Source organism: Halichoerus grypus, chromosome 10 (genome assembly GCF_964656455.1).
Source record: "Halichoerus grypus chromosome 10, mHalGry1.hap1.1, whole genome shotgun sequence".
In the NCBI taxonomy this organism is placed as follows: Eukaryota; Metazoa; Chordata; class Mammalia; order Carnivora; family Phocidae; genus Halichoerus; species Halichoerus grypus.
Window position 1 is genome coordinate 19,988,870 of NC_135721.1, and position 26,330 is coordinate 20,015,199.

At 44.7% G+C, this 26,330-nt stretch overlaps 1 protein-coding gene and 1 pseudogene across 15 annotated transcripts in view; one reads left to right on the forward strand and one right to left on the reverse strand.

Moving 5' to 3' along the window:
* The window catches only part of DTNB (dystrobrevin beta), a 256,744-nt gene that overhangs the window by 222,132 nt on the left and 8,282 nt on the right, over positions 1–26,330 (reverse strand). For 2 of the 15 annotated variants that reach the window (XM_036110241.2, XM_078056058.1), the window contains exon 1: positions 7,154–7,343. The exons of 12 other annotated variants lie outside the window; for them this stretch is intronic. The gene's annotated coding sequence lies outside the window, so the exon portion shown is untranslated. Of the gene's footprint in view, positions 1–7,144; positions 7,344–26,330 lie in introns of those variants that run through there. One more of the 15 variants, XM_078056059.1, reaches the window with a different exon arrangement.
* On the forward strand, positions 21,244–22,303 carry LOC118525014 (small ribosomal subunit protein uS17 pseudogene; annotated as a pseudogene).

The following is a 26,330-nucleotide window of genomic DNA, read 5'->3' on the forward strand; positions in this document are numbered from 1 at the left end:
GAGAAACAGGAGACATCCGAACCAGACTCACCGCTTAAAGCCAAGGATGAAGCTGGAGCTGAAAGGAAGCTACAAAATACTGCTGCCAGTCTCTGCCTAGAGCTACGGTTTATGTAATGCTTTAGGCCTAGAAAAGTGGGAAGATAAAAACACAGCCTCATGACCAGGAACTGAACCAAGACATTCACATACTCTGTGAATCGATCTAAAATAGACCCAATTATCTCAAAGAGTAGGACCCCCTGACCCACCATTATTATACCTGACTTCTTGACTATTGTCCAAAAAGTCAATGGGAACACCTGAAATATCTCACAGAGAAGGGTGAGCACAGAAATAAGGGAAATAAAATCAAAAGCACTCACACTCGAATGAGTCTGTAAACAAAACTTCAAAAGACATAAAGAAATATAATGCTAAGAAAGATGGCCAACAAGAGCAACAATTAGAATAAGAATTCATTCCAGATGAAGTTTAATTTTAGAGAACAGTCTGACAAAGACTTATTTTTTAAGTACATTTAGGGTGCGAGGATATACATTTCTTTAATTAATGGGAATGCAAAATTGCACAGCCACTTCGGAAGGCAGTTAGGCAGTTTCTTATAAAGCTAAACTCTTAACATGCAATCCAGCAAAAATGCTCCTATGTATTTACTGAAAAGAGTTGAAAACCTGTATCCAAACAAAAACCTGAACATGAATATTTAGACATTTCACTCATAATTGCCCAAAACTGGAAGTAACCAAGATGTCCTTCAATAGGTGAATGGATAAACAAACTGGTACTGGAATATTATTTAACAATAAAAACAAGTAAGTTACCCCGATGTTTACAGCAGCATTATCAATAATAGCCAAACTATGGAAAGAGCCCAAATGTCCATCGACTGATGAATGGATAAAGATGTGGTATATATATTGGAATACCACTCAGCCATCAAAAAGAATGAAATCTTGGGCGCCTGGGTGGCTCAGTTGGTTAAGCGACTGCCTTCGGCTCAGGTCATGATCCTGGAGTCCCGGGATCGAGTCCCACATCGGGCTCCCTGCTCAGCAGGGGGTCTGCTTCTCCCTCTGACTCTCCCCCCTCTCATGTGCTTGCTCTGTCTCATTCTCTCTCTCTCAAATAAATAAATAAAATCTTTTAAAAAAAAAAAAAAAAGAATGAAATCTTGCCATTTGCAATGACATGGATGGAGTTAAGAGTGTATTATGCTAAGCAAAATAAATCAGAGAAAGACGAGTACCATATGATTTCACTCATGTGGAATTTAAGAAACAAAATGGATGAACATACGGGGGGCAGGGAAAAGAGAGAGAGGGAAACAAATCATGAGATACTCTTAACTACAGAGAACAAACTGAGGGTTGATGGAGGGAGGTGTGTGGGGGATGGGAAAGAGGGGGCATGGGTATTAGGGAGGGCACTTGCCATGATGAGCACTGGGTGCTCTATGTAAGTGATGAACCACTGAACTCTACTCCTGAACCCAATATTGAACTGTATGTTAACTAGAATTTAAAAGAAGAAACAAACAAACAAACAAACAATCAAGCCAAGAAAAGACATAGAGGAACTTTAAATGCATATTGCTAAGTGAAAGAGAACAGTCTGAAAGACTACAATACTGTATGATTTCCAACCATATGTCATTCTGGAAAAGGCAAAACTATAGACACAGTAAAATAATCAGTAGTTATCAGGAGCTCAGGAGGAGGGAGGAAGGAATGCGTAGATGGAACACGGGATTTTTAGGGCAATGAAATTATTCTGACAATAGTGCAATAACATTACATGAAATGTCATGTGCTGACATTAATGATGCATGACACTTTGCATTTGTCAAAATCCACAAAACACAAAGGACACAAAGAGAAGCCTAACTATGAACTTAAATTAATAATAATGTATCAACATTGATTCATCAGTTATAACAAAGGTACTACACTAAAACAAGATGTTAGTAACAGGAGAAACTGCAGGTGGAGAAGAAGGGGTATATACTCTCTACTATCTACCCATTTTGGTCATATTCAGTCATGTACATAATTTTTTTTTAAATATCATGGACGGGGCGCCTGGGTGGTTCAGTGGGTTGGGCGTCTGCCTTCGGCTTGGGTCATGATCCCGGGCTCCCTGCTCGGTGGGGAGTCTGCTTCTCCCTCTCCTGCTCCCCCTGCTTGTGCTCTCTCTCTCTCTCTGAAATAAATAAACAAAAACCTTTAAAAAAAAAAAAATATCATGGATAGTTCCACTTCTGTGTATATACACAAAAGAACTGAAAACAGGGACTTGAACACCATGTTCATAACAGCATTATTCACAATAGGCAAAAGGTAGAAACAATCTGTGTCCACTGATAGATGAATAAATAAACAAATGTGTATATACATAAAATGGAAGAGTATTTAGCCTTAAAAAAGGAAGGAAATCCCGACACATGCTACAATATAAATGAACTCCAAAGACATGCTAAGTGAAATAGCCAGACAAACGGGCAAATATTGTATGATTCCACTTATATGAGGTACCTGGAGTAGTCACATTCATAGAGACAGAAAGCAGAATGGTGGCTGCCAGGGGCTGAAGGGAGGTGAAAATAAGGAATCGGTGTTTAGTGGGTACAGAGTTTCAGGTGGGGGAAGATGAAAAAGTTCTGGAGATAGACAGTGGTGATGGTTACACAACAATATGAAGGTACTTAATACCACAAATGTACACTTACAAATGGCTAAAATGGTCAACTATATTTCATGTATATTTTACAATTGAAAAAAATGAGAAAAGGTGCTGAAAAACTGGTTATCCGAAGTGGAAAAAAAAGTCTTCATTATCGAATTGGGGGAAAAAAAAAGTCTCTCTTCATTACACCACATAGAAATTCCACATGGAAAGCAAAACTTTTTTGGGGGCGCCTGGGTGGCTCAGTCGTTAAGCGTCTGCCTTCGGCTCAGGTCATGATCCCGGGGTCCTGGGATCGAGCCCCACACTGGGCTCCCTGCTCCTTGGGAAGCCTGCTTCTTCCTCTCCCACTCCCCCTGCTTGTGTTCCCTCTCTCGCTGTATCTCTCACTGTCAAATAAATAAAATCTTTAAAAAAAAAAAAAAGAAAGCAAAACTTTTTTTAATTTAAAATTTTTTAAGTTTTATTTATTTAAGCCATCTCTACACCCAATGTGGTACTCAAACTCACAACCCCAGATCAAGAGTGGCACACTCTTCCAACTGAGCCAGCCAAGCACCCCTTTTTTCATTTTGGAAGAAAATACAGAAATATATCATTCATACGCTGGGGTAGAGAAAATTTACTTGAACCAGACACACACAGGGGCACCTGGTTGGCTCAGTTGGTTAAGCATCTGACTTCGGCTCAAGACATGATCTTGGGATCCTGACACTGAGTCCCATGTCGGGCTACCTGCTCAGCGGGGAGTCGGCTTGTCCTTGTCCATCTCCCTCTCCCTCTGCCCCAGCTCGTGCTTGCTCTCTCTCTCTCAAACAAATAAATCTTTAAAAAGAGAAACAAAAGCAAAAAACTAGACTCAACACAACCTTTTTTTTTAATTTAAGGGAAATTTTTTCATAAATACACATTAAAATTTTAAACTTGCGTACAAAGACACTGCTAACCAAGGGGAAAGGCAAGCCTCAACTAGCAGGATGCATCTGCAACACATATATCCATCAAAGAATTAGCATCCAAAGTAACACAACTGTCTGTCCCTCAGTGAATGAAGAATGAAAAAGGTGATTTAAGTCTACACAATTGAACATTACCTAGTATTAAAAAAAAAAAAAAAAATGAACCAGATCAAGTTCCATGGTTAATCTCCCTGAATTAAAATTTAAAATGTGCACCCCCTTTGCAATTCTACTTCTTTCATTCACTGCAGCAATGTCTGAAACAGCAAAGAGCTTAAATGGCCCTTAATGAGGAAACGGTTAAATAAACTATAGTACAATACACATACCACATAAGAGATCATGTAGTAGTCAAGAAAAATCAGGTAGATACCTATGTTCCAACATGGAAAGATCTCAGACATTTTGGTAGGGGGGAAAAAAATGTTGCAGAACAATGTACAGTATCATGTCAATAACTTAGGGGTGGAGGGAAATTCTGCTTTTTTTCGGGATTACCTATACATAGATGAAAATGCAAAGGTCTGGAAGGATAACAACAAACTGATAACTGCAATTTCAGTAGAAAAGGGAGTGGACCAAGGGGGCATTTATTCAGTCTGTACTATTTGAGTATTTTATAAGTGTGTGTTCATGAGCCATTTGCAGAGCTGCAGTACACAACCCCACAGACTGTGCATGAGACAACCCCAGGAGGTACATCTGCAGGGATTCTGCTAGGAATGGCACCCCCTAAAGGTGGGCGATATACATCCTGCACAACTAGACACCACAGCCCTGATGCTTGTCTAACTAGAAGTAAATGAGAGGGGATGGAGTATAAATCAGCATGAGGGAATTTTCGGGGATGATGTAAATTTCTTTTTTTTTTTTTTTAAGATTTTATTTATTTATTTGACAGAGAGAGACACAGCGAGAGAGGGTACACAAGCAGGGGGAGTGGGAGAGGGAGAATTAGGCTTCCCGCTGAGCAGGTAGCCCAATGTGGGGCTTGATCCCAGGACCCTGGGACCATGACCTGAGCCGAAGGCAGACGCTTAACAACTGAGCCACCCAGGCACCCCAAAATTTCTACATCCTGATTGGGATAGTGGTTACAAAGTATATATATTTTTCAAAACTCATCCAACTGTACACAGGCATTTGGGTATTTTATTGTATGTCAACTGCACATCCATAAAGTTGATTTTAAAAGAAATATAAACATACGGATATATTATAATATCACTGGGAGAACCTGGAATAAGGCACCCAAAATAACAGGACTAGGGTACCCCAAAACAAGAACTGATGGACTCCTGCTGGTTGTACTCTGAAACGAAAGAGAAATGAACTTAGTTCTTCAAGGCTTACAGCACGAGACCAAATCTGGATTAATATTACCCTTGTTTTTTTGGGCGCCTGGGTGGCTCAGTTGGTTAAGCGACTGCCTTCGGCTCAGGTCACGATCCCGGAGTTCCGGGATCGAGTCCCGCATCGGGCTCCCTGCTTGTCGGGGAGTCTGCTTCTCCCTCTGACCTTACCCCCTCTTGTGCTCTCTCTCTCTCACTCTCTCTCTCAAATAAATAAATAAAATCTTTTTAAAAAAATGTATTACCCTTGTTTTTTATACGTGGGCACAAGGGCCCTTAAAAGATTTCTATTAAAGTCATAAAATAAAAAAAAAAAAAGAAAAAAAGTCATAAAATAAAAGGTAACTTGGCATTCTATTGGTTTTAGTAGAAAATCTGTCTCATGGGTAGGGAACACTCAAAACCTTGCTAGCACAACTTCACCTACGTAACCCTCTCCAAAGGTAATTCCACTTATGTATGATAAAAATCCTCATAGAACTCGTAAAAGGTCAAGTTTTAATTTGGCAGACAAAGTAATCCAACAGGCACTGCAACCCCGGGCACTGAAACAGCAGCTGGGAGCTGGAGAGCCCAGAAATCCAACCATGGCAGACAACAGGTAGAACTGCAGCCCTTACAAAAGAGCAGAGATAGTCTCTTACTGCAGATGGAAGATCCAAGAACCAGGATAAAAGAGAAAAAAAATGTTGCCTAGACAAAAGTACTCTTCTTCCTCGAGTGATAGAAAAGAGAAGGTCCAGAATTGGATGATTTGAAGCAATGTCCCAAGAAGTAAGCTCCTGATGGCCAATATGCAATAAAGAAGTGGCAGGGTGGCCCCAAAACATCACCACTCCATCACCCTGGCCATTGCTTTAAATTCCCAGACCTAGAAACCTGGGTTACCTTACAAGACAAGAAAATAAAAAAGAAGAAGAAGAAAAAGGAGAAGAAAAGAAAAAATATTTCAGGAACAGAGGAAGTCCATCAGCCATCCCTAATACCAAAATAATTAATACTGCTGTGTGTAAAATACAGCAAAACCTTGCTTGGTTCATTCATTCATGCAGTAACTATTTTTTGCCTGACTGCTGTGGGCCAGGCACTGTTCTTGTCATTGAGGATTTAGCAGTGATAGTCACGGAGCTTAATTCGAGGAGGGAAGGAAGGGAACTTCCTTTCTCTTTCCAAATTTCTTCTTCCCTTCTTCCCCTTTAAATGTTAGGCAGAACTGCCTTCAAAACTCTCCCAAATCTCCCCCACAAGCTCCTCTGACTCTTCTGCTTTATCCCCAAACCAAGCAATTTATGGCTCCAATTTCCCAACACTGGGAAAAGACCTAAAGTGAATGAAGTATGAGGCGAAATCCAATGCCACTTTGTATTCTACACGCATACCTTCACTACCAAATTGTCAGCACCTAAATAGCAAATTACGGTTGTGTTTTACACTATTTTGTGGCCCCAGTGCTGACCGCGGTTCTCTAACCCAAGGTAGCTAATCAATAAACGTCTGCTAGAAATGCTGGAAGGTCTTCCTAATCCCAAGGCCTGGCACAGGAATTTAACAGCAAGCATTTGTTAGCTCCATCCTCCCTCCTCGCAGGACACCTTCCTTTCAAAGGTGACCTCGGTGCACAGGTTCACTGTTAGGAGCCTCGGCAAGCAGTGTTTGGGGGTGATCTGAAATACATTCCCTTCCCTCTGCCAGGGCCTAACTGCCTCACCTGCCCTCTGCCAGGACCTGCCTCCTTCGCCCCTTACAGCACCTAACGCACAGCCTCCTCCCAGCGAGCCGGGCTTCAGCAGCATCAGCCCGGCGCCCGCACCCCGGCCCCGCGCCCTGCGGCCACGGTGCGCTCGGGACCCCGGAGACCCCCCCCTCCCCGGCCCGGCACTCAGAGCCCGGCAGCGCCGGCCCGGGGCTCCGCTCCATCCCCTCCGCTCGCCCCTCCAGGGCCGGGCGCGCGGCACCGTCTCCCCTCGCAGCGCGCGCGGTGCAGCGGCCCCGGCTCCCGGAGCCCCGTCCCCGCCGCTCCCGGCCCTGCACCCCCGCAGGCTCCCGAGGTCCCGGCGCTGCGCGGGCTCCTTCCCGCTCCTCGCGGGCGCGAGGCTCCAGCACCCTGCTCCTCTCCTGCAGCCCGCGGCCGCCGCCGCGAACCCCCACCTCACTCACTTCCCGGCCGGAGCTGGGGACGTCGAGAAGGTCTCGGGCGGCCGCAGCCTCCTCCGCCTCCTCCCGCCCGGCCCCGGCGGCTGAGGTAGCGGCGGCACCCGCTCAGGCCCCGGAGCCGCCCCCGCGGGGAACGTTCTCAGGCGCCCGGCTCGCGCAGTTTCCCCGCCCGGCACGCGCAGCAAGCCCGCCCCCGGCGCGAGGGCGCGAGGGCGCGAGGGCGCTGGGCGGGGGGCGGGCACGCGCCGCCTGCGCGAGCGCGCGGCCGGGGGCGGGGCTTCCGCCGCGCGGAGGAGGGGCGGGCAAGCGGGCCGAGTTCCCTCTGAACCCCGCCCCCTGCGGCCGAGCAGGACCCGGGCCCCCCCCACACCAGCTCCCCGGCCGGCGTGCGGACGCGCGGGGGAAACCTGCCCCCTTCGGGCTGGTCCCGCACGCTGGCGGCGGGCGGCGGAGGTGCGTTTCAATTCCACAGGTATGTGCCGGGCAGCTGGATACTCGGCGCGCCGTGACTATAAGGTAAAGAATGCAAAAAACCACCCTTGAATCATTCATCCGCGCCTCGAGCAAGAGATCTTGCCCTGAGGGATTTTTCCAAATTGATTCAACTCAGCGAGCGCTTACGGAGCACCGACTCCGCGCCTAGCGCTGTACCAGGTGCTGGGTAGGTACTCCGTCACGGTCACGGCCCCTGGTCTCGAGGTGCGCATAATTTAGTGCAAAAGCAGCCATGTAAACAACCCGGCCTGGTGACCCATGCAAAGCCAAGCCACAAGGAGATGCTATGGGAGGGCAGAGGAGGAAGAGATTACTTCCGCCTGGACCGTGTGGAGGGGTTCCTGGAAGAGGTGGCATTTGTGTTGCGCCTGGAAGGAAGAAAAAGAAAGACGTTCTAGGAGAAAAAAAGGAGTGCATCCAGGCTAGGTAAACAGCCTGGACAAGGGAACTGAGGGGACCCAGGTTCACCATCTCAGCATCAGCTCTTTTGTTTTAATATTATCCATTTCTGATAGAATCCTTTCCAAACTGTGTGAAACATAGGAGATGATTCGAAATTAGGAACAGCTATGCTTTTTTTTTTTTTTTTGGTGATGGTTCAAAGGATCGTTTTTCTCGCCATTTCTTAAGGCCCAGATCAGCAGTCCTTTAAGGACAATTGCTGTGTGAGTGCGGGATGGAAGTCCCTAAGCGAAGAGCCCCCAAGCCTGTATGCTTTGCGTCTGGTTTTCACTGCTTTCTGGCACCTTATGGTAAGGCAGATCGCGCCTCCTCCTGCTGTCTGTCGGCCTGCCTGCCTTTAGAACATCCTCTTCCTCCTCCTCTCATTTTCCTATTTTTAAACTCCTATGGTGAAGAAAATGCTGGTAACCAACTTTGCTCAGTGCGGGTAAACAGGTTCCTCAAAAAAAGGACATCACCTTTCACACATGAATTTTGGGACTCTTTTGCACGCTTAGAAGAATTTTTCACGTGTATGCAGGGTCTTGACTGTGTTCTGAATATGCTGAGATACTCAGAATACAGGCAAGAGACATCTTGTTTATTCATTTACCACTTACTGAGCACCAACTATGTGGGAGGCTTTGAAAGGGTAAAACATTGATCCTACCCTTTGGAGAAAAGATGTGTAAATGAGATAAAATAAATATGTCGATATTGTTTGCTATATTTGCCCTATCGATTGAAACCGAGGTAATTTCAGTACGTGAGCTAGACTAGAATAAACTATTCTGGAAATTAAGTACACTTGTATTAGCATCTCTCCTGCGCCATTCTGTACCTCATCACTTCCCACACCCTCAGAAAACTCCTTTCAAACATATTTCGATCATGCCCCAGCTCTCACTCCCAAAATTATCAACCACTTGTACCTTTTCCTTCACCATCTGCCATGTTTGAGCTTTTCTTGTCCTCAAGAAAAAGAAACACCTCTGTCCCTCTGCATTGTGTTCTAGGTACTGCTTGGTCCCTGTCTGTATTTTCCTTCACAAACATCCTGAAAGTAGTTTGCACTCCTCTCTGCCAACTCAGCAGCTTCTCCCTCATCAACCCATGGTTCTGTAACTTCTGTCCCCACCACGTCACTGCACCGCTCAGTCATTAAGGGCTTGCTTAATGCTAAATGCCACAGGCTGTTTTTGAGTCCTTGTATTACTGAGCTCCTGGTGGCATTTGACGACACAAAGCACCCTACTCTTTTTGAAACTCCCTTGGCCTTCACGACATGACTCACCTCCTCACCCCTCTTGACCTCTCCTGAGCCTTCACGACATGACTCACCTCCTCACCCCTCTTGACCTCTTCCATCCACTCCCTGTTTTCATCTGCCACATATACCAGCATCTCCCAAGTGTGTTATCTGGCTCAGACCACTCATCTGAGCTCCACAGACACAAAGCCTGCTGGACTTCTCCACCTGGATGCCCTACAGACACTACAAAGCTCTACGTGTCTAAAAGTCTTTAGCATCACTGTCCACTCAGTTGCCCAGTTCAGAAACCTGGGAGTCATCCTTGACTCCTTCCTTCCCATCCCCACCTCACTTAACAATCCTGTTGATGGTCTCATTCCTTCCATTCCATATTCCATACTGCATGTCAGAAAAAACTTTCCAGAATGTGCTGCCTGTGTATGTCACTGCTCAGCATAGCACACAAGACCTTCCATTTATCTAGCCCTTGTCCATCTCCCCACTCCCTCTTTTGTCACTTCCCACACACATCCCAACCAAACTCCTGCAATATTCCTACTTTCCCTTGCTTCAATACCTTTGTGCTTATTTCTGTCTCAGTTTGGAATGTCATTTGAGTACAAGCAAAGAACGTCCAACATAGGTGCAGCTGAAGTTCCACATATAATGAAACTTTCTGGAAATAAGAAAATGTAAACCTATATAATGAAAGAGCCCCAGTGTACTTGGGGAAATCATCACAAAATGATCAATTCTAAGAGCCAGCCTCTTAAAACTATTAGACAAAAATAAGAATTTTTCAAAGCCTCAGTGCAAAAAGTTCAAATTACTTAAAAAGGTAAGGACATGGGGCTGCAGTACATTAAAGATGTCTGCAAATTCTTTGTCCCTCCCTTTGATCCAGGCTGGCCCAAGTGAATTGCTTGACCAACAGAATGTGTGATGTATACGGGACGTCCAAGCCTAGGTCATAAAAGTCTTAAGAATCCACCTGGGTCTTTGAGAACACTTGCTCTTGAAGCCCTGAGCCACAATATGAAATATCTAACTCCCATGGGCACCTGGGTGACACAGTTGGTTAAGCGTCCGACTCTTTGTTTCGGCTCAGGTCTTGATCTCAGGGTCCTGGGATGGAGCCCCGCATCTGGTTCTGCGCTCAGCGTGGAGTCTGCTTGTGATTCTCTCTCCCCCTCCCCTCACCCCTCCCACTCATGCAGTGTCTCTCTGTCTCTCTAAAATAAAATAAGTAAATCTTTTTTAAAAAATCTAACTCCCTGTGGAGAGGCTCTGAGATGGCATAGAGAGGAAGAGAGGCTAGCTGGCCTTAGCCAATGTGAGTGAAGTCATCATGAATGCTCTATATCAGTTCATCCATCAGCTGGGTACCACTGAGTGACCCCAGTTGAAGCTATGTGGAACAGAAGAATAATCCAGCCAAACCCCACCCAAATTCCTGACCCCCAAAATTGTGAAATTATAATCAAAATAGTTCTCACCTTAAACCGTTACTTTTCAAGGTAGATTGTTATGGAATCTGGTAACCAAAATATCTGGCATCAGACTTCTCAAGAGCAAAGCAAGGCAATAGTGATGCAGCATTTTCTAAAAACTCAAGCAAAGAAAATGCAAGCTAAGGGATTTTGTATCCACCCATCCACATTGTTTTTCAAGCATTGAACTCTATAGAAGAAAAATAAAAACAAACCCTCTTTTTAAAATGCAAGAACTCAAAGAATAAAATGCATATAAGCCCATCCTAAGTATTTACTAAAGCAGGGGTCAGCACATTTTTTTCTAAAGCACCAGATAGCGAATGTTTGGGGTTTGCAGATCTAATATTCAACTCTGCCATTGAAGCAAAAAGCCTCCATAGATATATACAAAGAAGTGAGTGTGGCTTTGTCCCAAATAAACTGCATTTACAAAAACAGGCAGCCAGGGTCGCCGGGGTGGCTCAGTTGGTTAAGCGTCTGACTCTTGGTTTTGGCTCAGGTTCTGATTTCAGGGTGGAGAGATCAAGCCCCACATTGGGCTCCCTGCACAGCAGGGAGTCTGCTTTTCTCCCTCACCCTCTGCCCCTTCTCTCTCTAAAACAAATAAATAAAATCTTCAAAAAAAAAAATAGGCAGCCAAATTGATTTGACCCATGAGTTGCAGTTTGTCACTCCTATACTAGAGGAAAAGAAATAGAGAAAGTTATTTCTCCCAAAAAAGCACAAGACCCATATGATTTAAGAAAATAACATACTGGGGCACCCGGGTGGCTCAGTCATTGGGCGTCTGCCTTCGGCTCAGATTATGATCCCAGGGTCCTGGATCAAGCCCCGCATCGGGCTCCCGGCTCCGCGGGAAGCCTGCTTCTCCCTCTCCCATTCCCCCTGCTTGTGTTCCCTCTCTCGCTGTGTCTCTTTCTGTCAAATAAATAAAATTAAATTAAAATAAAATAAAATAAAAGAAGAAAATAACATTCAGTTACCAAGTAGGGTTTTATATTAGTCTGCTAGACCTACCATAACAAAGTACCGCAGACTGACCTAAAGAATAGAAATTTATGGGACACCTGGGTGGCTTAGTCGGTTAAGCATCTGCCTTTGACTCAGGTCATGATCCCAGGGTCCTTGGATCAAGCCCCGCATAGGGCTCCCTGCTCAGCAGGAAGCCTGCTTCTCCCTCTGCCCTGCTGCTCCCCCTGCTTGTGTACTTGCTCTCTCTCTCTCTCTGACAAATAAATAAATAAAATCTTTAAAAAAAAAATAAAGAATAGAAATTTATTTCCTCACAGTTCTGGAGGCTAAAAGTCCAATATGAAAGTGCCAGAAGGATTGGTTTCTTCTGAGGCCTCTCTCCTTGGCTTTTAGATAGCCTTCTCCTCCCTGTGTCTTCACATGGTCTTCACTGTATACTGTGAGTGTCTGTCCTAGGGATACTAGTCATAGTGAGGTAGGGCCCACCCTAATGACCTCATTTTATTTTTTTTATTATTTATTTACTTACTTATGTATTTATTAGTAATCTCTACACCCAATGTGGGACTCGAACTCATGAACCCAAGATCAAGAGTCGCATGCTCCTCCAACTGAGCCAGCCAGGTGCCCCCTAATGACCTCATTTTAATATAATTATCTCTTTCAAGACCCTATCTTCAAATATAGTCACATTCAGTACTGAGTAGGACTTCAACAACCTAAGTATAAAGGCTAAAACTGTACAACTCTTAGAAGAAAACATAGTGTAAATCTTTGTTACCTTGGCAAAGCCTCTTTAGATACACACATAAGCACAAATGACAAAAGAAAAAGTAGATAAATTTGACTTTATCAAAATTAAATACCTTTGTGCATCAAATGACACCATAAACAATGCAAAGACAGCCTACAGGATGGGATTAAATATTTCCAAATAATATATATGCTAAAGGACTTATATTGGGAATATATGAACAACACAATTATAACACAGATAACTCAGCTGAAAAATAAGAAAAGGATTTGAACAGACTTTTCTTCCAAGAAGATATATATATCTGGCCAATAAGCACGTGTAAAGATGTTCAACATAATGAGCTCTTAGTGGAATGTAGATCAAAAACATGAGATACCACTTCACTCCCACTAGGATGGCTCCCAACAAAATCACAGACAATAGCAAGTGTTGGTGAGGATGTGAAAAAACTGGAACCTTGATACATAGCTGGTGGGAATGTAAAAATGTGCAACTGTTTCAGAAAACAGCTTGGCAGTCCTTGGAATATTAAAATAACATTATCATATGCCCTAACAATTCTATTTCTAGGTATATACCCCAAGAAACTTGAAAATATATGCCCACACAACAACCTATACACAAATGTTCACAGTCTTATTCATAACAGCCAAAAAGTGAAAAAGACCCCAAACTCCATCACCTGATGAATGGATAAACAAAATGTGGTACACCCACCCATACGATGGAATAGTATTTAGCAATAAAAAAGAACAGAGCAGGGGCACCTGGGTGGCTCAGTCAGCTAAGCGGCCAGCTCTTGATTTCTGCTCAGGTCATGATCTCAGGCTCGTGAAATTGAGCCCCACCTTGGGCTCTGTGCTGGGCGTGGAGCCTGCTTAGGATTCTCTCTTCCTCTCCCTCTCCCACTCCCTCTCCCACCCACCCAACCCGGCGCATACATGCACACTCTCTTTCTCTTAAAAAACAAAAACAAGACAGAATGCAGCACATGCTATAACATGGAAGAAACTTGAAAACATGCCAAGTGAAAGAAGCCAGCCACATAAGACCAAATATTATGTGATTCTATTTATATGGGATATACAGAATAGACAAATCGACAGAGACGGAAAGTAGGTTGGTGGTTGGTAGTTGGCTGGAGGGGTTGGAGGGATTAGGAAAGAACTGCTGACAGGTATGGGATTACTTTTTGAGTTGATGAAAATGTTCTAAAATGATTGTGGTGATGAGTTCACAAGTCTGTGATTATACTAAAACCACTGAATGGTATGCTTTAAATGGATGAATTGAAAGGTATATGAATTATGTCTCAATAAATCTGGTTCTTTGAAAAAAGAAAACTATAAGACGATCCTGAAAGACACAAAAGTATACTTGAAGGAGACATCCTTTGGTTTTGGTTAAAAGAGCTCAACATCATTAAGATGACAGTTTTCCTTATGTTAATTTATAAATTTAATATGATTCTCCCAAAATAGAAACAAGTTTTTTTCTTGTTTTCTGGAACTAGACAAATTGATACCAAAGTTCTTGTGGAAAAATAAACACTCAGGAACAGCTAATGGAACACTGAAAAGAGATATGAGAGAAGGCTAGCTCTAATAAATATCAAAACTCACTATGGAGCCTCTTGACTGAAAACAGTGTGATTCTGGCACATGAATAGGCAGCCAAGGTAACCAAGTAGAAGGTACAGAAATCAGTCCAACTGCATATGAATTCTAGTATATGAGAAGCAGTCAAACAGCTGAGACAAAGAAGGACTTTTTATTATGGTGTTGGGACGACTGTCCAGCCATACACAGCCTCATTCTGTTGCTGAGGTTATGGGGAGACAAATATTACTAGAGAGAATGGGAAATAGTACAACCCCTTTGGAGTGGCACTTACCAATATCTAATGAACAATCTGTGCATTTACCTTTCTTTTTTTTTATAAGATTTTTTTTTTTAAAGATTTTATTTATTTATTTGACAGAGAGAGACACAGCAAGAGAGGGAACACAAGCAGGGGGAGTGGGAGAGGGAGAAGCAGGCTTCCCGCGGAGCAGGGAGCCCGATGCGGGGCTTGATCCCAGGACACTGGGATCATGACCTGAGCCGAAGGCAGACGCTTAATGACTGAGCCACCCAGGCGCCCCTCTGAGATTATTTATGAGAGAGAGAGAGAGAGAGAGAGAGAAATGGCAGGGAGAGGAGGGAGGGGCAGACGGAGAGGGAGAGAGAGTTTTAAGCAGACTCCATGCTGAGTGCGGGGCCAGATGCAGGGCTCAATCTCATGACCTTGAGATCATGACCCTGAGACCACAACTCTGAGATCACAACCTGAGCCAAAACCAAGAGTCAGATCTTAACTGACTGCGCCACCCAGGTGCCTCTGTGTATTTACCTTTCAACCTAGCTCTCCAACTTCTAGGAACTTGTCCTAAAGATATCTCCAGAAATAACATGTACACCTACATATGTACGCTTCTTCTTTGTACCATTACTTGTATTTGCAGAATATTGGAAGCTACCTAAATGTCCAAACGGAGAAGACTGGTTGAATAAACTTATAATTGACTCCTAGGAAGCAATAAAAAGGAATGAGGAATATCTTTATGAACTGATTCATAGTAATTTCCCGAGTATATTATTAAGTTTGAAAAGCAAAGTACAAAAGCAAATGTATAGTATGTTACCTTTTGTATAATAAAGATAAGAAATAAGAAAATAAAATGGATTTGCTTGTTTTAGTAAAAGATCATCACAAGAAAAATAAACCGGAAAACAATGAAATTGGTTGCCTATAAGATGTTGGGTGAGGGAACAGGCAGAAAGGATAAGAGAGGGAGAGACAATTTTGAGGATATCTTTTGGGGTAGTTTTGGCTTTGGAAACATGTTAATGTTATATACATTCAAAAATAAAATTAAGGGGCACCTGGCTGGCTCAGTCGGAGGAGCATGCAACTCTTGATCTCGGGGTCATGAGTTTGAGCCCCATGTGGAGTGTAGAGATTATTTAAATAAATAAAACTACTAAAAATCATAATAAAATTAAACCAACAAGCATAAGAAAAAATTAAAAACCTGTAACTAGATGCAAACAGAAACAAATAAACCCAATTGTGTGTCAAATGAATGACATAACCACATGAAGAGGGAGAAAGAAGTAAACCAAGAAATTTTATGTATAGTACTTAGATATACCTTCAGCTGAATGCAAACTATAAGCTGGAAAAAAAAGAATACCAGGAAAAGATGAAACATAGTGGCCAATAAACAATTTAAAATATTATCTTTATTGCTAATATTTACAAATTAGCAAAATATTTGATATTTAATATCCAGTGTTAAAGAGTTTTTTGAAGAAATATAAATTATAGAACCTGTAAAATGATTTGGAAATATATATCAATATTTTTTAATGTTGATATCCTTTGACCCAGAAATCCAAATTCTTGAAGCTTCTTTGACAAAAACATTTAGTGATGTGTAATTATATTTATGCATTAGGATATCTTACCAGAATTACTTCTGAAAACTAAAATTGAAAAAAAAAAACAGGTATAAATCTTCGATTAAATTACAAGATATCCATGAGATAGAAGATGTCACTGCCATGAAAATGATAGTATAAAAGAATTTTTTTTTAAGATTTTATTTATTTGACAGAGAGAGACACAGTTAGGGAACACAAGCAGGGGGAGTGGGAGAGGGAGAAGCAGGCTTCCCGCGGAGCAGGGAGCCCGATGCGGGGCTCGATCCCAGGGCCCCGGGATCATTACCTGAACCGAAGGCAGACGCTTAACGACTGAGCCACCCAGGCGCCCCTAAAAGAATGTTTTATGTCATAGAAGAGTATAAAATGATATGTGAGTACAATTCAAATTTTGCTTAAAAATATTTCTGAGATAGGCGCCTGGGTGGCTCAGTTGGTTAAGTGTCTGCCTTCGGCTCGGGTCATGATTCCACGGTCCGGCTCCACGGGAAGCCTGCTTCTCCCTCTCCTATTCCCCCTGCTTGTGTTCCCTCTCTCGCTGTGTCTCTCTCTGTCAAATAAATAAATAAAATCTTTAAAAAAAAAATATTTGTGAGAGACAAACAACCGCTAGCGGAAAAGTTTCAAAAATATAAGCAGACATTTTATAGGAAGGTAAACACATATGGCAAGTAAATGCACGAAAAGATCCTCAAGTTCATTAGTATTCAGGAAAATGCAAATTAATACTACAATATTATAAACCTACCAGAAAGGCAAAAGTTTTAAAGTCTGACGATTCCAAATGGCGGACAGGAGGCTGATCAGTTGGAAACATACTTATAGCCAAAGATTTCACCCCAAAGACACTCTCGACGCATGTACAAGCAATGTTTACAATGACAAAATACTAAGAACAATCCACGTGACCAGCAAGAGACGAATGAACACAAACCGTGTGCATCTCTACAACGGAAATACTGAATAGCTGTCACAACGAATGAACTCTATCTACACAACACAGCATGGATAAAGTGAACCAATGTGTTTTTTGAGTGAAGAAAAGCAAGAGACGTATGATTAGAGCATGATACCATTTTTATAAAGCTTAAAATCAAGTAAACCCAAACAATTTATAAAATCACTTTTATAAAGCAAGGGAATAATAAACACAGACTCTGAGAAAATAGTTACCCCGTGGGAGGAAAGCTGGGAGAGCACTTAGGCAAATGACAATTATTGCCAATTATTCATACCGTTTTGCTTCTTGGTGTTTGTGTTAAAAAAAGATAGAGGGAAAGAGTTTTATAGGGGGGTGTGTGTGTGTGTGTTGTGCTTCCTGAAGAAAAGACTGGAAGAATGGAAACCAAAATATTAGCAGAGATTATCTCTGGGAGGTAGGATTAGGAGTGCTTTTAATTTTCTTTGTAGTTGTTTATATTTTCCAACAGTCTTAAATGAATATGCACTTTTTTGAAAACAAGAAAGAATATTTTTCAAAATCTGTTATTAGAACCTGTCCCATTTGCATTCTGCAGTCTGAACATCCAAGTCTTAATTTCCATGGTTATAAATGATCCGAGGAAGAGGTACACAGTGGAGTCACCAAGGTCGTCTGTGACACCAAGTCTGGCCAGGTAGTGAGCTTACAGTGGTAGAAATAAAGCGGCAGAGGGACGTTAGCGAGCTGCGTGGGAGGGCAGACACCTGCCTGCTGAGCATCTGTGGGCAACAAGAAGGTAATAGCAGCTCAAGGGAAATAATTTAATGAACCTGAAAACCATTTCTTAAAGTTATGAATCCACTGCCCTGCCCTTCACCCCTCCCACCAAAAGTCCCTGATGACATGCAAATAAGAATCCTGGACACAAAATATCACAATCCCATCCTTGTATGGAATTATAGTAAATGGACACTATACTGTGTGTCATTCTATTCTCTGGCACTTACAGAGGATATAACAGGACTGGAAAGGGTTTGATAGAGGGTAATTAAAATGACAAGCAGAAAGAGCGTTCTTTACATGATGACAAAAACCAAACACTGGCCTTCAGAGGAAGACCAGGGCTTAAAGGTGATATGCCAAAGGCGTACAGAGTCGGAAGGATGCGGTCACCGAATCTTCTATACCAGCAGTCGGAGGGGGCTGATGGTGGTTGAAAGAGGCAAATTTGGAAGAGATAAATAGGAACTGCTATTTTGCCCTGTGGGTAGCAATGTGGAAATCCTTCCCCCACACACACACCCAGAGGCTGAATCATTGGTTCTCAGTCTTGCCCAAAAATCATTGGTTCTCAGTCTTGTCCAAACATGAAATGAAGATGGCCCAGGAGACCGACTGGGAGGCTGGGTGGGGACAGGACTGCCAGGAAGAGAGACAGTACTGAGACAGGGGTAGTCTCACCCTCCGTAATGTCTTGTGAGGTCTGAGAGTCTGTGACAAATTGCGTGGAAAACCTTACGAATGAAACTTTCTGAGATTTACATTATGGACAGCAGTTGTGCTCCTCAACAAAACTGTCCTTGGGTGTCAAGCTCAAGATTGTACTGGACCAAACAGACAGCTACACTGAGCCACTAGGGTATTTTCTGCGTGCTCATGGTCACAGGAGGATCTCCTATTCTGCCATACTGTGGAAAGCTCAGAAGGCCAGAGCCTAAAAGATACACTAAAGATCCTCGAGAATTCCCCCAGGAGGGGCGCCTGGGTGGCTCAGTCGGTTAAGCATCCGACTCTTGGTTTCAGCTCAGGTCATGGTCTCAGGGTCCTGAGATCGAGCCCCACATCGGGCTCCACACTCAGCATGGAGTCTGCTTGTCTCTCTCCCTCCACTCCTCCCCCTGCTCTCTCCCTCCCTCTCTCTCATAAATAAATAAAATCTATAGGGAAAAAAAAGAATTCCCCCAGGAAGGCAACCCAGAGGCCACAGAATCCAAGGGAAGGTATCTCCTAGGTTTTGCTGGTATACCAAAGGCTAATTTTTTTTTAAGATTTTATTTATTTATTTGCCAGAGAGAGAGAGAGAGAACACAAGCAGGAGTGAGCGGCAGGCAGAGGGAGAAGCAGGTTCCTTGCCAAGCAAGGAGCCTGATGTGGGGCTCGATCCCAGACCCCGGAATCATGACCTGAGCCGAAGGCAGACGCTCAACCAACTGAGCCACCCAGACGTCCCCAAAGGCTAATTATTTATGTGGTATTTTCAGACACCTCAAAAGATCAACAAATTCTGTGTGGACTAAACTTTCTAAAGTGGCTCAAGATTAGTAAATCCAGCTGTTTTCAATCTGGCTGCATACCAATCACCTGGTATGCTTTTTAAAAAATCCCTCCGTCAGGGGCGCCTGGGTGGCTCAGTCGTTAAGCGTCTGCCTTCGGCTCAGGTCATGGTCCCAGGGTCCTGGGATCGAGCCCCGCATCGGGCTCCCTGCTCCATGGGAAGCCTGCTTCTCCCTCTCCCACTCCCCGTGCTTGTGTTCTCTCTCTCGCTGTGTCTCTCTCTGTCAAATAAATAAATAAATAATCTTAAAAAAAGAAAAAAAAAAATCCCTCCGTCTATGTGTTATAATGAGCACTGGGTATTGTATGTGTTGTAATGAGCACTGGGTATTATATAAGACTGATGAATCACAGACCTATACCCCTGAAACAAATAATACCTTATATGTTAATTGAATTTAAATTAAAATTAATTAATTAGTTAATTATTAAAAAGGAAATCCCTCCGTCTCAGGCCCACCCTAGATGAACTGAATTTTTTTAAAGTGCCTGCAAGTGATACCATGTGTAGCCAAAATGGAGAAGCACCGAGCTTCTCCATTTGTTAAAGTTAATTATCTGAAGAGGTTCTGATTATAGGAAGAGGGCAAAAGGCCTCTGTGGACCAGCTCAGCGGAAGGAGGAAGACAGCTCCACCAGGTCTCCAGTGCCCACACGGGCCCGAGTGCGCCCCCGGCTGTTCCCGCGTGGGTGACTGGGGCGGGTGTGCTGAGCTGCTTTCTATGCCAGAATGTCGCCTTGGACATTGGAACGTTTTTCGGGTCCCTGTGACCATGGGAGGGAAGGAAGAGAAGAGAGCTACGCATGCCCATTCCTCTTCTGCGCCCCACTTCTGGGCCCCTCTCTAGAACTCTCTAGAACTAGAAAGAAGGACGCGTGAGCCCAGCGAGCCCCAGGACAAGAACGCGCTTCCTCGTCACCTGTACTGAGCTGCGCTGTCTTTTCTCGCCCTCACCGGTCTCGGGTCTCCTTGTTTAGCGGTTAACCTCTCCTGCTCCGTGCCTCCGCACATTTATGTTCCTCATCTCAGCATTTCAGATCTCAGCCCATGGCGGCCTCTTCTCGTTCCCCACCATGAATTCTTCTAGGGCCTGGGTCCACCGCTGCTGAGCGCCTCTCTGGGCCTCACCAGGGGCCCCTGGGCCTTAATTTCATGTCCTATTAAGGGTGCTTCCAGTATGGGTTAGAACCATGGGTGCCCAGAAAAGTTCCTCCTTTTTCTGTCATTGGGATGTTTCCACTTCTTGCAAAGATGCAGGAGCAAAGAGCCCAAATTGCAGAGAGGAAAGAAGTTACCCGTTGGAACTGGGGAACACAGGGAGAGCCAAGCAGCCTCCCACCTCCGCTATTTCTCCCTTCTTTAATGGCCCCGAATGCAAAACCACTGGAGGGTGAGGAAAATTCCAGAAACAAACTGCACCCACAGAGGCAACCTCAGCTACTCAGACGACACCCGCTGGGTACAGTTTGCTTTGCTGAGGCTTTTAAACGCGTATCTGTCACTCCACTTATCTTCCCAACCTTTTTTGTTTCCTGCCTCCGGATCTGCTTACTCTCGGCCACACATCGAGTGCTAATTTCCTACCTCATTCATTTGACCCCAGACCTTCACAGACACTCATACTAGATCATCCTCTATTGTCTGCACCATACCGTTTCTAGATCCAACACAAACTTCGCCTTCTCCAGGAGACGGTGTATTAGAACTAGCCTCACTGCATCCTGACCACTTCGGTGTTGTATCCCCTACACTGCCAGGCCCAGTGGTAGTGTACTGATTTTTGCCTTTGTTGACATGTTGATTAGTAAGTAGTTTGGGGTTTTTTTCGTATGTGCCCATTCTGCTTCCTCAACTAGATTTCAAGTTCCTCAAAACCCAGGACTCATGGTCAGAACACGTGATGAGAGCTGTGTCCTTAAGAGATGAGAGGGAGACCTTGGGCTTGGGTTGGGCCTCAGAGGGTCTGCACCTGGCTGGGATGCAGGTGTTAAGTGTGATTATGAAGGAGGAGACTATGCTATATGTAGACTAACAGCTTAAACCACATTCCCACCAGTCAGCATTCTTTCATGGCTCTTCAGAACTCTGAAAAAGTCATGGACCTGAGGAGATTGAGAACCTGTGCAGTACTTGGGTGTTTGGTGAGAAACAGCAAGGAGGAACTCCATGCCAACCCCACACAAACTACCATGCCCTGCGCTGTGTTTCTAGGACTTTCTCACTAACAGCTACTATTTAATGAATACTTACTGCGTACTAGGCTATGAAATAAAAGGTGGGATAAAAAACAGACCTGGAAATTTCTGCTTAGAGAAGCTTACAGACCTTTCCTCAGCGGGGCAGGAAGATGGCGGACATTCAGAGTGAGCATGCCTACCAAAAGCAGCTGACCAGCTTTCAAAATAAGAAGAGGGGCCTGTTTGGAGACAGTGGCAATGAGAAGCCTCTGTGACACTAAAGAAACGTCAGTCTGGGTTTTGAGATGTCCACGGAGGCCACTGAGGACACCTGTACTGACAAGAAATGCCCTTTTACTGGTAGTGTCTCCATCTGAAGGCAGATCCCATCTGGTGTGTTGACCAAGATGAAGATGCAAAGGACCTTTTTCACCCGCCGAGACTACCTCCACCACATCCTAAAGTACAGCTACTTCGAGAAACGCCACAAGAACATATCCATGCACCTGCCCCCCTGTTTCAGGGACATCCATATTGACAACATTGTCACCGTGGGCGAGTGCCAGCCCTCGAGCGAGACCGTGCTCTTCAGTGTGCAGAAGATCACCAAGGCCACTGGCAGCAAGAAACCAGAAGTTCAGGGGCGCCTGGGTGGCTCAGTCGGTTAAGCGTCTGACTCCTGATTTCAGCTCAGGTCATGATCTCAGAGTTGTGAGATCGAGTCCTGGATCAAGAGCTCCCCGCTCAGCGGGGAGTCAGCTTGAGATTCACTCTCTTCCTTCTCCCTTTGCCACTCCCCCTGCTCGCACTTGCATGCTCTCTCTCTCTCAAATAATAACAATAATAATAATAAATAAAAAACAAAACAAAATAAAGTGTTTTGTATTTCTGGTCTCTCTAACCCACAAGAGTCTCCAAGTAAGACATGGCTTCAGGGTAAAGATCAAATTTAAGTTTGAGGCTGTGACTCTTTGTTAAGACCTCAGAAAGACGGGGCGCCTGGGTGGCTCAGTCATTAAGCGTCTGCCTTCGGCTCAGGTCATGATCCCAGGGTCCTGGGATCGAGCCCCGCATCGGGCTCCCTGCTCCTCGGGAAGCCTGCTTCTCCCTCTCCCACTGCCCCTGCTTGTGTTCCCTCTCTCGCTGTGTCTCTCTCTGTCAAATAAATAAATAAAATCTTTAAAAAAAAAAAAAAAGACCTCAGAAAGAGGGGCACCTGGGTGGCTCAGTTGGTTAAGTGTCTGCCTTCGGCTCAGGTCATGATCCCAGGGTCCTGGGATCGAGCCCCTCATTGGGCTCCCTGCTCCAAGGGAAGCCTGCTTCTCCCTCTCCCACTCCCCCTGCTTGTGTTCCCTCTCTCACTGTCTCTCTCTGTCAAATAAATAAAATCTTTAAAAAAAAAAAAAGACCTCAGAAAGATACAAGGTGGTGGCCATTAGCCCTCTCCAGAAAAGGAGCTTCCAAGAATCATAAGGTCATAGCCCCGTAGCTCTCCAACATGCTGCCCAAAACGAAGGGAGAACCATCTCTAAATTAATTGCAGGAATGGCTTTTGTCTAACCAAGTAGACTCTTTTCTGACACTCTTTCAGGGGGGGTCGTTGGACAGGGAGAGTTCTAAGTGCAGAAAGCAGGCTGAGAGGTCCTCAGGAGCAGACACAATTCTTCCTGACCGGGAAGAGTATCTCAGAAGGTGGAACAAAAGCCCAGAGGGCAAAGCTAAGAGGCACAGAGAACAATGGACAGAGGAGTCAGTCCCAGGGAGCTCGCAGGGCCCTAGGGCAGAAGCACGCTTACCTCCAAAGTAGAGAGCCCTGACAACCCAGATCCTGCTCTTTTTAGAATTGCCCAGTGGCTGTGTGTCTCCCGCGGCTCCCGCTGCTCCCGCTTTGAATGTGAGTATTTATGGAAGTCATCCTGCCCCCTCTCACCATTGTGTGTTGGGTGTTTGGAGAAGAGGAGATGGTTTCTTTTAAACTCACAGTCCTTGGACCAAGAGGAAGGACAGAGGCACTGCCCCTGAGGAGGCTTGCGTGCACCAGGGTCTGATCTGATCAGGAGGCCCTGCACTGTGAGCCTGGGGTGTGATTAGATGAGGCGTGAGGGCACCAGGAGCAATGAGGGGATGTTGCACGTGGGAGGGATGTGAGCCATTTGTTCGAGGAACCGTCCCAGTATACCCACCGTGTGTGTCTCCCTCTCCCATAGACTCTGAGTGTGGTCCTTGTGACTTGCTTTGGCCAATGGGACAATGCCAGACCAGAGGCTTGACAAGCACGTGCACCTTAGAACATCGCCCGCACCTGCCATGTAAGCCTATTGGGCCCACTGGTGGAGGAGAGGCCACAGGAAGGGGAATTGAGGTGCCCCGGGGGTGAGCCAACAACTGCCAGAGATCTTGACCATCAGCCCTCCCACCCTTGTTGAATGAGTGTTTTCAGGCGAAACCACCATTGAAACCACTCAGTCAATCCACAGAATGATGGGAAATTATAAATACTTGTTAGTTTGTGGGGCACCCGGGTGGCTCAGTCAGTTAAGCGTCTGCCTTCGGCTCAGGTCATGATCCCAGGGTCCTGGGATCGAGCCCAGCATCGGGCTTCCTGCTCCGCGGGAAGCCTGCTTCTCCCTCTCCCACTTCCCCTGCTTGTATTCCCTCTCTCGCTGTGCCTCTCTCTGTCAAATAAATAAAATCTTTAAAAAAAAATAGTTTGAGTAAAAAGTTTCAGGATGGTTTTTTTTAGGCAGTAATAGATAACTGATACACAGGAAGATTTTTAAAAGCCTTCTTGGAGGAGCTAGTACTTAAAGATCAGAGAGGGTGAGCACATAGAAGGCTGGAGAAAGGTTATTCCTGGCGAGGCAAGGTAGGAGTATAAGCGGGGGCAAAGGGGAAGGGGAAGGACAGGGAGTTACAGGCTACTTCTTGCTTAATACGCCAGTCGGCCAGAACCACCCCCAGAAGGAGTAAAGAAGCCCTCTTTTAGAAGCAGCCCCAGTCAGTCTTTCATTATGCATCAGAGGTCTTGGCTTGGCTGTGGGGCCTTAAAGGTCTGGAGCTTTCCCGCTTCTACTATCCAAACATACGCGGTGCAAGAGATTCTGTGGGTGGCCATGGCCAGAGGGCAAACACGTACTGTCACTTCTCTGCTGTGCATTAACAGGAAAGAAACAAACACCCAGACTGTACCAGTTGGGCGTGGCAGAGAGTGTGGAGGGCTCCAGGACCAGAGAATCAAGGGTTACCATACATGTGCTATTGTTTTCCAACCATGCAACGCTGAACGCTGAACGTAATTTCTCTGGGTTTCGTGCTTCCTTTGTAAAATGAGCAGGTGTCCTCCAACTCTGAAAGCCCAAGGTTCTAGGGAGATATTTTCTTTTTTCTTTTTTTTAAGATTTTATTTATTTATTTGACAGAGAGAGAGATAGCGAGAGCAGGAACACAAGCAGAGGAAGTGGGAGAGGGAGAAGCAGGCTTCCCGCTGAGCAGGGAGCCCGATGTGGGACTCGATCCCAGGACCCTGGGATCATGACCTGAGCAGAAGGCAGACGCTTAACGACTGAGCCACCCAGGAGCCCCTAGGAAGATATTTTAATGTATATATAAATATGTAAGTACTCCCATATAATAAGCAGTTAAGGGGCACCTGGGTGGCTCAGTCAGTTGAGCATCCGACTCTTGATTTCCGCTCAGGTAGTGATCTCAGGGTCCTGGGATCGAGCCCCTGCGTCGGGCTCTGCACTCAGTTGGGAGTCCGCTTGGGATCCTCTCTGTCTCCCTCTGCCCCTCCCCCGGCTCACAGGCACACGATCTCTCTGTCTAATAAGTACATTTTTAAAAAAAATAAGCAGTCAAATATTGTTGAATCTGAGTAGGCATTAGCAGTAACATGGACTGTGGTAGCACTAAAATACTATGATCTGTAGGTCGGTACAGTGCTTTTGGAATCCAATACAGGAATAAGAATCGAGAGTCATAAAAATGTTAGACTTTGACTTTTGTCATCCCATTCTTGGGAATTTATCCCAAGGAAATAATTAAACATACTATAAAAGTTATATGCATCAACTCCAATGGAAAAAAAATAAAAAACAATCTAAATATCTAATAAAAAGGATAAATAAATTATTGTGTGGGCAATATTCTATAGCCATTACAAGAACTATTATGAGGGCGCCTGGGTGGCTCAGTTGGTTAAGCGACTGCCTTCGGCTCAGGTCATGATCCTGGAGTCCCGGGATCGAGTCCCACATCGGGCTCCCTGCTCAGCGGGAGGTCTGCTTCTCCCTCTGACCCTCCCCCCTCTCATGTGCTCTCTCTCTCCTCTCATCCTCTCTCAAATAAATAAATAAAATCTTTAAAAAAAAAAAAAAAAAAAAGAACTATTATGAAAGGTGTAAAATCACAGGAGAGTGTTTGTGATTTCACAATTAGTGGAAAAGGCTACATATATATATATAACGTGTTACAGCAACCGTATAAAAATAGACTGCACATGGACACAGCAGAAAGAAACATGCAAATATGAAAATAGTTGTATAAAAGAGCTGAGATCATGGTGAAAGTTTTTCTTATTTCTTATAGGTTGCCTTTATAGTAAAGTGTTTTAAAACGCTGTTATTGGGCGCCTGGGTGGCTCAGTCGTTAAGCGTCTGCCTTCGGCTCAGGTCATGATCCCAGGGTCCTGGGATCGAGCCCCGCATCGGGCTCCCTGCTCAGCGGGAAGCCTGCTTCTCCCTCTCCCACTCCCCCTGCTTGTGTTCCCTCTCTCACTGTGTCTCTGTCAAATAAATAAATAAAATCTTTTTAAAAATCTATAAAAAAAAAAAACAAACGCCGTTATTGGAG